General features: G+C 45.7%; 1 protein-coding gene across 5 annotated transcripts in view; it reads left to right on the top strand.

The window, feature by feature from the left end:
- Positions 1-1,089: 1,089 nt before the first annotated feature.
- The window catches only part of FOXP4 (forkhead box P4), a 133,326-nt gene continuing 122,992 nt past the window's right edge, over positions 1,090-11,423 (top strand). For all 5 annotated transcript variants that reach the window (XM_032768361.2, XM_032768353.2, XM_032768347.2 and 2 more), the window contains exon 1: positions 1,090-1,498. The gene's annotated coding sequence lies outside the window, so the exon portion shown is untranslated. The remainder of the gene's footprint in view (positions 1,499-11,423) is intronic.

The following is an 11,423-nucleotide window of genomic DNA, read 5'->3' as shown; positions in this document are numbered from 1 at the left end:
GGGTCAGCAGACTGGTGTGACAGCAGACTCGGTAACTGCTGTGACTCTCCAGTGTCAGGGACTGACTACTACAGGGGAATGCTCTCCCAGGGGGTTTGGGAACTGGGGGCTTCAAGGATTCCCTGCAAGTAAAGGAAAGGACCGGCAGAGTCCTGAGAACTTTGTTGGGCTGGCTAACAGACTTGAGTGTCGGGGAGCTGACACAAAGTTTAGCACCAGGAAATGTCTCTCTTCCTGAGGTAGGGGAGTAATAAGGTAATTTACAGTTTAGGGGCCCCCAAGATGGCATCACAGGACCAGATCCACACAGGGTATTAAGGTCTCTAGCTTCCATTGAAATCAATGAAAGTTAGGAGCCTAAATACCTTAATGGATCTGGGTCTCTGGACCTTACTTTCCCTGTCTATAAAATGGGAACGATAAATCCTTTTTTTCAGCCTTTGTCCGTCTCGCCCATTTAGATTGTAAACTCTCTGGGACTGGGACTGACTCTCGCTACGTGTATGCATCTAGGAGATCTGGGTTCAGTTTCTGGTTCTGCCACAGACTCCCTATAGGACATTGGGCAATCACTTTGTGCCTCAGTTTCCCCGCTCTGTAAAATGGGGATAATAATTCTTCCTTTCTCTCATCCTTTGCCTATTTTGGTGATAATCTCTGGGAGACAGGAACTATGTACTCCCATGCAGGTTTGTGCAGGGCTTAGCACAGCATGGTGCAGATATCCGTCTAGGTGCAACCTCAAGAGAAATAATTATTATTAATAGAACAATAATAATTATAGTCCAGTCAGGGAGAGAAATGAAACCACCATGTAGCCTGACCCCTTCAAATTTATTCCAACGCTGTCCCTATTCGGCATGATCCAACCCGCCAGATCCCTCACACATAAAAAGAAGAGATCAGTTTCCTTTCCTTTAATTTCAAAAGCCCCCCCATCACCTCTTCATCCCCATGTGGCGCCTTCCTCTTCCCTCCTCCAGGAGCTGTAGGGTTGGAAATGAGCTGCACCTGCTTTAGATGGATTATGGTAGAAGTGGAAGTAACTCTCTCTCTCTCTCTCCCAGCCCTCCCCTCCCAGATCTCAAGTCACATCTCCAGTGCAGACACAGCCCCACTGATTAGAGCCCGCTCTCCCCATGTGAATGGGACAGAGAGAGAGGAGGGCGCACCCTGACCCCCCCACCCTACCCTGAGCAGAGGAGGAAGAGGAGCAGGGGTGGGGGGAGGAAGGAAGAGGGAGACCCCCCAGAATCACCCAGCAAAGGGGGAGCAAGCAGCAAGCTCGGGCAGTGCGTTTATGCATGACCGGGTCTAGTGGGTTCTCCCCGAGACGGCGAACTTTGGGGACCCCCCCCCCGCCCCGGAAGTGGAGAAGTTTCTCACCCTCCCCCACCCCCTTCAGCGGAGATCTGGCCCAGGAGAAGCAGCCGCTACCCATGCCCCAAGCGGGGGGTTGAAGTTGAGCCTTGATTCCAGACGCTGTCGAGCCAAACAGGTTGGTGGGTTTGTGTGCGGCGGCGGTTGTTGTTGTGTTTACTTTGTGTGTCGCTTTACGTTGACTGAACTTTCCATGTGGGTGAATTTCAGTCTCCAAGTCCCCCCGGGCACAGTTGCAAAGGCAGCCTGTTTATACCGTGCCTCGGATTCCCTCCCCCCTTTCAATATTTTCAGCCACTAACCCCAGAAAGTTGCTAAACAGGCTGAACAGCTGTTTTCTTTCTTTCCTCCTTTCTTCTCTGCAGAGGCCGGGTTGTTGTAGTTTTTCTTTTTAAACAGGTGGGGGGTGGAGAGAGCTGCTCGCTTGGTGGGTGCCCCAGTTCCCTTTTTGTAAAGGAGAGGGGGAATTGCAAACACTTACAAATATATATTTTCCCCTCGCTTTGTTGTTTCGAATTGGGCAACCTGCTCGTCTGAACTGTCTCTGGACTAGCAAGCCCCAGGAATCGCCTTGCGTTCAGTTTGGCTTCGCCACCCGCAGGACTTTTAGGGGTCTGTTCTTAGTTTCCCTTTGGGGAGGGGAAAAGAAGAGGGCCGAGGTTAAGGGATTTGTAGGCTGTTTCCCAGACCCCCTCCGCCAGCAGCCCTATCGATCGCTTGGAGTGTTTGGTCCCAGGGATCGCTAAGTTGCATCGAAGAGCTTTCAGACAAAGAGAAGGCTCCAGGAGAAGCAACTTTTCAGCGGAGACTTTGCGTGGAAGTGGCGTGAAATGCCAGGGATTTGGGGAACAGAGGATTTTTGCGGGGGGGGTATGAATTGTTTATACTGGGGAAGAAGGGAATGAAATCCAGAGGTGGGGGAACTGGGAAAACCAGTGCATGCCGGGTGTGTGTGTGTGGAGATACAGTATTGATTTGCCTTATTTTGTGTGTGTTTATTTCTTTTGGGTGCCTGAAAGGGGGTTAGAAGAGACTGCTCCTGGGGTTTGTGTCGATCAATCAGCCCTGGGTGTGTAGCATGGGCTTTGGGGGGCTGTGAATCTCACCATTTGCTCTGATTGACAGGATGGGCAGATTCAAAGTTATTCACATTTATGGGGCTCTTAGTAGAAAGTGTGGGGGGGGGCACATAATGTGGGGACAGCTGTATTTCTGCCCACCTCTCTCTCAACCTCACAAAGCAACTTTCCCTGGGAGGCCTGTGGAGATGAACAAGAAACTTCCAACAAGAAAACCTGTTCTCTGGCTGTGTCTTTCCTGTTGGATTCTAGACTCCAAGGAAACTTTTGCTGACAATATTTTTTTTTTTCTTTCTCTTCAGTCCCAGAACCTGCTTTGCTCTGTTATTTTTAATTCTTGCCAAGGAAGTGGGGGTACCTCTTTAGCAATTAAGAAATTGCGTTCATTTTCCTTAATTTAATTGTTTTTTTTAAAATGTAACATTGAGAAATAGGTGTTTAAATTAGCTATCTTTCTGCTAGGGGAAGTAATGCAATAATAGCTCTTGTAATTCAGTATCCTTTGTGGGGACATGTTGCATTTGGTCTTCGTTTGTTGATACCTGTCTCTTTATTTCCCCCATGGGCCGTTTTATTTTAATGTTGTCTATTGCTGAGTGTTTAAAAAATAATTTCGGCATAAAACCTGCTGATCTGGGCTGTGCGAAGTGCCAACAAAGTAAACTCCCCCCTGTTCAGAAATATCGAATCAAATCAAAACAAAACAAGTTTTAAAATCTCTGCAAATTCCCTGAAGAAGCAAACTGAGCCCCAACAAACCTTAAACAACCCGCAGAGAAATTGTTCTATCCATGAATACCCTGACTGGTGTGAGACTAAAATTAAAGTATTTAAAATATTTATTCATCTAATAAATAGAAAACAGGCAAAAATAAGACTAAAAACAAAATATATTGATTATTAAAACGTACAGGGCAAGGATTCTAACTCCGCCAGCTCTAGAGTGAAATTCCACATTGTGATTTGCTTGTGCACATCTTTCCCCTAATGGCATAGTTTGTGAGCCGTTCTGTATTTCTTTGTTTTAAAAGTGTGATGAGGGCTTTTGAGGCGGGGAGGAATCCCTAAAACTTTCATACAATGCATGGTAGTTTGTATGAGGGTTGATCAGGTTCACTGTCTAGCAGAACCACTGTAAACCATTGCTAATAACAATCATTTAGAAAGAGTTTATTATTAAGTAGTATTCTTCAGGGAGTTCAGAAATCCCAGGCAGAACTTATTTTAAAACTGATGGCTAGTTGGTGAGTGATGTGAGGACAATTCTGATCAGTTGCTTTCATCGGATCCTCAATGGAGCGAATAGCTTCATTTGAAGCAAATTCCCAATGCAAACCTTGGCAAAATTAATAATTTTTTGCTTCCTTCAAAATTGTCTTCCCTGTCTCTGGCTTCTGTCTGCCCCTTTGTATCTCCTCCCCTGCCTTCCCCCACCTCCCCCAAAAAAGTTTAGTAAGTGGTTTGTTAGCAGCAGATTACTCTGAATATTTCTTTGGGGGATAGGAAACTGTTTTGAGTTGGCAAGCACATTTCTAAGGTGTGTATGGAGAACAAGTGGAGTGTAATTTCAGTTAACCTTTCCGTTTGGGAATGGCTTTTTTTAAAAAAAAAGAAAAATGTATCATTCTTTTTTCTACCCCTCTCCCTCCTTTTTTAATTCAAATAAAAATATTAATAGGGGAGAACAGGAATAATTCATGAGTATCTAAAAACTAAACTTAGTTTGCATTGTTACTCAGAGCAATGTTAAAAAAAATCACATGTATTTAGAGAAAACACGCTGTGATTTCTCTATTCCTAATATAGTGCTAAGGAATTAGAAAGGAATTTCAGCACAGATTCCTATCCAGGATCTGTTGCCGGCTTGAAGTAACTGATCAGCCCACATGAGTTTTGCTTTGGAGACTAAAATGTACATACATTTGTCATTTACCACAGTCAGAATCAACTTAGCGTCAGATTAAGACCTCACTTCACAATGCTTTTGGAAAGGCTGTGGAGTATACAGTATAAATGTTATTAGTTTCTCTATTAAAAGGTTGTGTTTTTAACCTAAAGTAGAAGTAGGATTTTTCTAGTGAGTGAAAATTCTTCCTGTGAGTTTAAAAATTTACACAAGAAGTGTGTTATGCTGGAGAACAGGCAGTTTGGTGTCAAATCAATACACATCTTAGACAGACAGTGTGAGCCTGGCAGTTGTGTATTTGTGAGTGTGTTTCATACCATACTGATATTGTTGACTAAACATAAGTAAATCTCAGATTTTAATGACAACAAATTCACCTTTTGATTTATTTTGAGGAAAGTCTGTTTTTAAAATCAGGCTTGCTTATGCAGTTGCAAAAATTATTTGTCAAATGTAGCCCCCTTTTTTTCCCCTAAATCAAAACCTTTGAGAGTTCAGGATGAAATATAGTGAACGTAAGGACGAAAATTTTATGTGCTGACTGAGTCGGGGAGCATTTGTCAGTTCTGCGAAGCAGTCAAATGGTTCTGATTCCAGTCTTTATTCTTTATTCCTTGTGGAGTGGGGCTTGAAAGAGAAGACTTTCTAAGTCCCCACATTCCCTGTGTTTTGAAGTGTTTGGGCTAATATTCTTGAGTTGCTATTTTTTTATTATTAAAAAATTCATTTTCCCCTTCTATCGTTGCTTCTGTGTTGAATGTGGGATTCTAAAGTGGAGAAGAGGAAACGCTCTGGTTAAAACCTGATGCAGATAATTTGTTTTATGCTTTGAACCGATGAGGATACTAAAAGCAAAACCACTTCTATCATATGGGCTTCATTTCAGAAGAGAAAGTTTGACTAGTCTTGGCTGGGGGGGGAAATAATCTGATCATCATGAAATATCAGAAATGCACTCAAACTCCATCCAACCTGTCTAGTTTGTTAAGTGTTCAGATGAGGGGTGATGAGATGCATCTCTGTGCTTTTCAAGATTCTGCTGCTGATGTTAAGTGAAAATGTTCCATTTACAGCGAGGTGCACCCAGTGGTGTGATCTCTCCCGGCCCGGTTGTGTGTGCACTTGTAAAGGAAGCTAGCAATTCCTTCTGCTGGTCCCCAAGCCGATGGCTTCAGCAAAAGCAATAAAAAGGGGTATGCACAATACATCTACTATTTGGAATGTCGTGGCTCAGCGAATCTAAGCAGAGAAGTTGTTTGTTGTGTCTGGGGAGGGGAAAAGAAAGTGAGATGCTAAGGAAAAATGTTTGGGCCGAGTAGATTGATTTTATTTATTATATTATTCCTGAGTGGATTTACCTGGAGCAGAGGATTTTAAAATAAAATCTATTCAACTTCTTGATTTTCATGGGGAGTTAAAATGAACAATAATAAAAAAAAAAAATCCTGCAACGCAATACCAGAGTAATCTGGTGAATTTCTAATTCAGATTCTCCCTTCTGAAAGAAAGGGCAGAGTTTTATTTAAAAATCGACGTGATCTATAAAATCAAGTGACACTAAAATATCCACTTGAGGCACTTTCTTGCTTTCTTTTCTAATAACCAAGCTGGAATCCAAGTGCACTCGGTTGTGAAGTTCTTGCCCAGAGAACCCTAAGAGCTTTTCTTTTCTCATGGTGGACAGGGGATGCTTTGAATCTGATAAGGTTTGTGTGTCGCTAGGGGGCTGGTTTTGAGTCTTTTTTTTGGGGGGGGGGGTGGTGTTTTGTTTTTTTTGTTTGCTGGGTGGGTGGAGGGGGAGCAAGGGGAAAATCAGAGGGGGGAAGAGGTACAGCAAAGATTTTCCCTTTGTAGCAACAAGGTGGGAGGTGGGGGCGAGCGCTGTGGAGCAGGAGGGACAGTTTTCCCTCCTATAGCAAGGAGGGATAATGCATGTCTGGAGCTTTCCCCCCTTCTTCTGCATTCATTTTTTTTCCAGTCTTGTTTTCCGGCAGGGAGCGAAATTTCGTAGCCTGGGTCCTAGGTGTTTAGGAAAAGTCTCTTATTTATTTTCAGCTCAAACAGTGACCATTCCCCCCAGCCCTACCCTCTGCTATCTGTATTTCCATGGAGTTAAAAGATGTTTCTGTCATTCTCTCCTTGCCCCACAGCCCCTATTTCTAGCTGGCAGGTGTGTTGGAGAGGGTGGGTAGCTAATGAACATGCCTTTTGCAGCAGGGTTAGGGGAGGGCTTCATGCTAGCCTAGGTTTCTTGCCCTGTGTTAACAAGGCGTCTTACTGCCATGTATGTACCTAGTGCTGGTGCTTCAGGGATTTGGAGTCGGATAGGAGAATCAACTTCTGCCTCTGCTTGCGCTTTGGCCTTCAGTTCAGAAGGGACTCTGATCTAGGGTGGCCAGATGTCCTGATTTATAGGGACAGTCCTGATTTTTGGGTCTTTTTCTTATATAGGCTCCTATTACCTCCCACCCCCTGTCTTGATTTTTCACACTTGCTGTCTGGTCACCCTACTCTGATCTGTTCCCTTTGGGTGACCCTGTATTTTAGTCCTTCCCCCTTCACTAATTTGCTACACCCCAAGCGCCCTTTAAGCCATGTTAACAATTCCTATCACCTGCCACTTCTGAAAGCGATAACTTGGAAATTCCACTCCTGTTCTCTTTGATTTTTAATCTCTCTCCATTTGGCACCCTGGCATTGTTAAACAGAACAGGATGCCTCCTTTCCCTCACACCCCGGGAGAACTGGCCACGTGGGAAGTTAAATACACACCTCCAGAGCTGTGTGTTCAAAGGGAAGGGGAGTTCTGTGGTACCTGGAGGAGGGGTGTGGGACTCTGTAGATACACTTAGAGCAGGGAAATGCATACAGCCCTGCAGAAGAGAGAGAATGCTGGTGTAGGTGACTTAAAAAAACACGCAAGGGTGAACTGTGTGCTTGCAAAGTCCTCTTAAAAATATTTGAGATGACAGCAACCTTGCAAAATTCATTGTTATTTTCAGTGACTTTCTCCTATATCTGTTCTTTCTTTTTTTTTTCTTTTACCCTCCACCCTACATCAGGTCATTTCATTCACTCTTTAGAACAAGCTTACCAACCGGGGTGCTGGTTCTTTTGGTGCACCATAAGTAACCCTCTTTGGTCACTGGAGATGGAACTTTTATAGAAGTGGGGAGAAAAGGTTTGGGGAGGGGCTTGTTTTTCAGGTTGGGAAAAATCCTATGTCTGTATCTTTTTTTCTTAGAGTGAAATTTACCCTCCAGAAGAGGAAAGGAGGTAGGGGAATGCAAAGAGTTGTTTTAAAAAAAAATAAATGCAAACAACTTTTTAAAATCAACTGAAAAGAAGACATGATGATGTAAAATGCAGGGGGGACGGCGGTAAGTCTGGTTTTGTTAAATCTCCTTTCCCCTTCTGAACGAAGCCACTTCAGGGGATTGAGCTCCTGGTGCTACTGACCCAGCATAACTTCATAGGGTGCAGCATCTCTTAATAATCCACACTTCTTCCTCCCTACCCCCGCCCCAATGCTCTAATGAGTCAGACAGCAACAGTGGGGAGGGAGATGATACAAGTGGTGGAGGAAAAGGTAACTTCATCTGAGATCTGGAATGAGATGGAATATAGGGCACAGTTCATCTCCCCCTCCCCCCTTCCCCAATTTTGTTTTGTAAAGTCCTTGCTTCCCTGGTTGAAGAGAGATTATATCTAGGGATAGGATGGCAGTTGTTGAAGGATTGCACTAAAAGTATTGCATTGGGACATAGGTACCACGTAGTTGTGCTCATATGTAGACAGCGAAACTGTCGAGCCCCATGTTCATTAAGCGGCATGCACAGTGGGTCTGACTTTTTCAAATTGTGCCTAAAATTTGCTTTTGCCAGGCTGTGAGTTTATCCGCTCTCTTAACGGAAACTGGTATCCGTGTTTACCCTCGGCTGCAAGTGCCTCCCATGTTTCATGACCTGGCAAGTTGGCAGACCGTGATCCTTTCTCTCCGCTCTCCAATGGAAACCCTTCTGGTAGGTTGCAGTTGCTGGGTCCAGAGGAGCAACAGCAATTTTTTTTTTTTTAATCAATTTTCAAGGAGGGGGTTTGCAAAGTAGATGGAAAATTTTGCTGCTCTGCCAGTTTGTGCTGAAGCTGAGAGCTCTGGTTCCAGTTGTATGGATCCTGTGTGTGTTTCATAGTGAAGAGTGGAATAATGCAACTCTTTTTGTCTAAGAGGACTTTGAAAAACATAGACAGCTGTGAAAATATGCGAGGGCTTTTTTTTTTTTTTTTTTTTTTTTTTTTGGTTACAGGTAGTTGGGGAAAAATGCCATTGGGGGGCCTGTTTTGGAGGTAAAGTGAAAGCTGTTTGTTCTGCCTCCCTGGCAAACCTCACTCATGTGACCTCAGTGGGGTAGAGGGTTGGCATTCTCTGATGATTAAATTGCTGGACTGTTAGTTGGGACTTGGGTTCTGCCCCTCACTCTGCCTAAACTGATGCGAAAGTTTTGGCAAGTCCTTTCAGCTTGCTTTGCCAGGCAGTGGAGTAGGGATAAGGCTGTTGACCTGTTTGGTTGAAAGGAACGCTGGAGCTCCAAGGGCGAAGGAAAATTCCATATTGTCTCCTTTTCTATGTGAGTACAAGAATGTGAGGGGCTGATGTGCATTATGTAGGGGAAGTACATCAGTACTTGTGTAGGTAGGGGAAGTACATTAGTGGACCAGATTCTGTTCTCACGCTATTGAAATCAGCTGTGTTACTCTAGACTTACACTGGGGTAATTTAGAGTGATATTTAGCCCTGGCTCCCTGGTTTTCAGTAATGACTATGAGCAGGCTGGATTTACACAGTAAATGCATGTGTATATGGATGTTATGTAGGAGGCACGGGGAATGGATTCCGTGTGTGAGGCAGAGAGGTTTGGATGGGTAACGTGGCCATGTATATAGTACATAGAATGAAGGATGTACTGGGTTTGAGGCACTGGTTCAGGACCTGTTTGCATGTGTTACGGCTCACTTGTGCCCTGGGGAACAAAGCAACTTAAGCATATGTGAGGAAATTCCATCCCCACGTTCTCCGCGCATGTTTTTGTTCAGGCCCCAGCACCTCCATTCAAACAGGCAGAGGGAGAGGCCAGGTTCTTAAAAACTGTTACGAAGCAGCATCCGCGGCATGGATCACCAAGGCACAGGCAGTTTGGGACAAGATGATCTGCTCCCTTATTGCAGAGAGTGTTGAAATAACGAATTTCAACACCATTCAGGTCGCTTGCAGAATAATTAGATTTATCTAGTGGGATTTAATTGCACTGAGGTTAATCAATACAGAAAGCTCCAGCACTGCACACACCCAACCCACCATCCAGGGCACCAACCCTGATTGAATGCATTCCTCTTTCTCCTGCCCACCCTTCCAACCCCATGCCCCTGTCCGACTCCAAAACCGGTGGGAAGTCATGCAGGGCTAGAATTCTCTAAGTGCCCTCCCCGATCGGAACGCTGTATTGGCTCCCCGTCCTGGCTGGCTGGTTGGTGGGGGGGTTGTGACTTCATGCTGCAGAACCTTCTAGGAATATAAAAGGAGATGTGGCCTTGTGACAAAGGCACTGGAGTGGGACTATGCGTATGAACCGTGGGGTGCTACCATAATACACAGGTGGTGCTCAGTCAGAGTTGCAGTCAGCTGGAGTGAGTTCAGAACCCCACAAGAATCTAGGGCAAACTTGTAAAAGCGTGTTTGGAGCTGAGCAAAGAGTGTATTCAAATTCTGTCTGTCTAGGCATTTTATCTCGTGGCCCTCATTTAGTTTTTGTGCCTGCGAGTCATCGGCAAGCGCAGGATGACTTTGCTCAGACATACTCATTATTCAGAATCCATTTGCCCAGTGAATTTCCGCAAACCATTCTTAGCCTGTGGCTTGTGTGCAAGTATGTTGACATTCAAGCTCTGTCGGTGGGTTTCAATTGGACGCAGAGAGTCACGTGGTATTGTCTCTGCTCCCTGATTGGATTAGAGCTGTTTGTGGGGTCGGGTTTCTGGCACGAACTTTCCTGGTTTTTTTTTTACAAATTGGTCATTGGCTCTCGGCAAACGTTCCTCGGGTTCCATAAATGTTCCTGCTCGGGGGAATGCAGCAGTGTTGGTGGAAAGGGATGCCCAGCTCTGAAACAGATGGTTTCGTGGCTAGACCGTGTCTTTGGAGAGGTGGACATGCTGACTTTGGGGGACCTAAAAGTGGTGGCAACAAGCGACCATCAGCTGTGTAAATTCGACTGGCTCCTGCTGGAGAGTTTTTCCAGGGCTAGTGAAAGCAGCACATCTCCCCAGTGACATGACCTCTTTCCATCTCCTAGTGGTGGAATGGCAAACCTTGACAATCCCACTCCTACGACCTCCTATTCTATGAACCTGCCCTTGCCGAGGCAGGCCAAGTGGAATGCAGAACTGCTGCTACCCACTGGCAAAAGGTCCTGGGGCCTTTTCCTCGCAGGGGTGTCAGGCCTTAGTATGGCCTTTCTCCCACCCACCTGAGTGCCCTGTCCAGGGTGGTGTTTGTCCCGGGGCTTTGAAAGAGTTAACATAGGCATCGGCCTGCACGAGAGGCCCACCAGGCCTCCCCAGCGGGTGGGCTGACTTGTGGCGAGAAATACCAGGCAGAACAGTTTCTTGTCAAGTGTCAGTGGAGCCTTCGCCTCCTCCGGACCCGGCTCCTGGGGATGGGAGCAGAGGGAAGGGAGATGGGCTGGAGGAGCGCATGGGGGGTGGCGGCGGTGCATGAAAGGAGACCCAAGGATGCTGAGGGGCAGGAGAGGAGTGTGGAGTTTTTAAGTACCCACAGCAAACACGCTGGGAAGGTCCCAAGCGTTGGTCCCGTCCCTGCCCAGTCCAACAGCAGCCTTTGGCCAGGCTCCTGTTTCACTGGGGGCCCCGTCTCCCTCCTGCTGTCTTGGTTTCAAAGCTAGGGCCTGCGATGCCTGCTTGCTGGGATAAGGCCCCCTTCCCCTCCAGTTATCTCACATAATCCTGCCTCCACCATAAAACTCCTCCAGCAGCCGTCCAGGCCA

The sequence above is a fragment of the Chelonoidis abingdonii genome, chromosome 4, assembly GCF_003597395.2.
Source record: "Chelonoidis abingdonii isolate Lonesome George chromosome 4, CheloAbing_2.0, whole genome shotgun sequence".
Lineage (NCBI taxonomy): Eukaryota > Metazoa > Chordata > Testudines > Testudinidae > Chelonoidis > Chelonoidis abingdonii.
The sequence above is the reverse complement of the archived record's forward strand: the minus strand, read 5'-3'. Positions and strand labels throughout refer to the sequence as shown.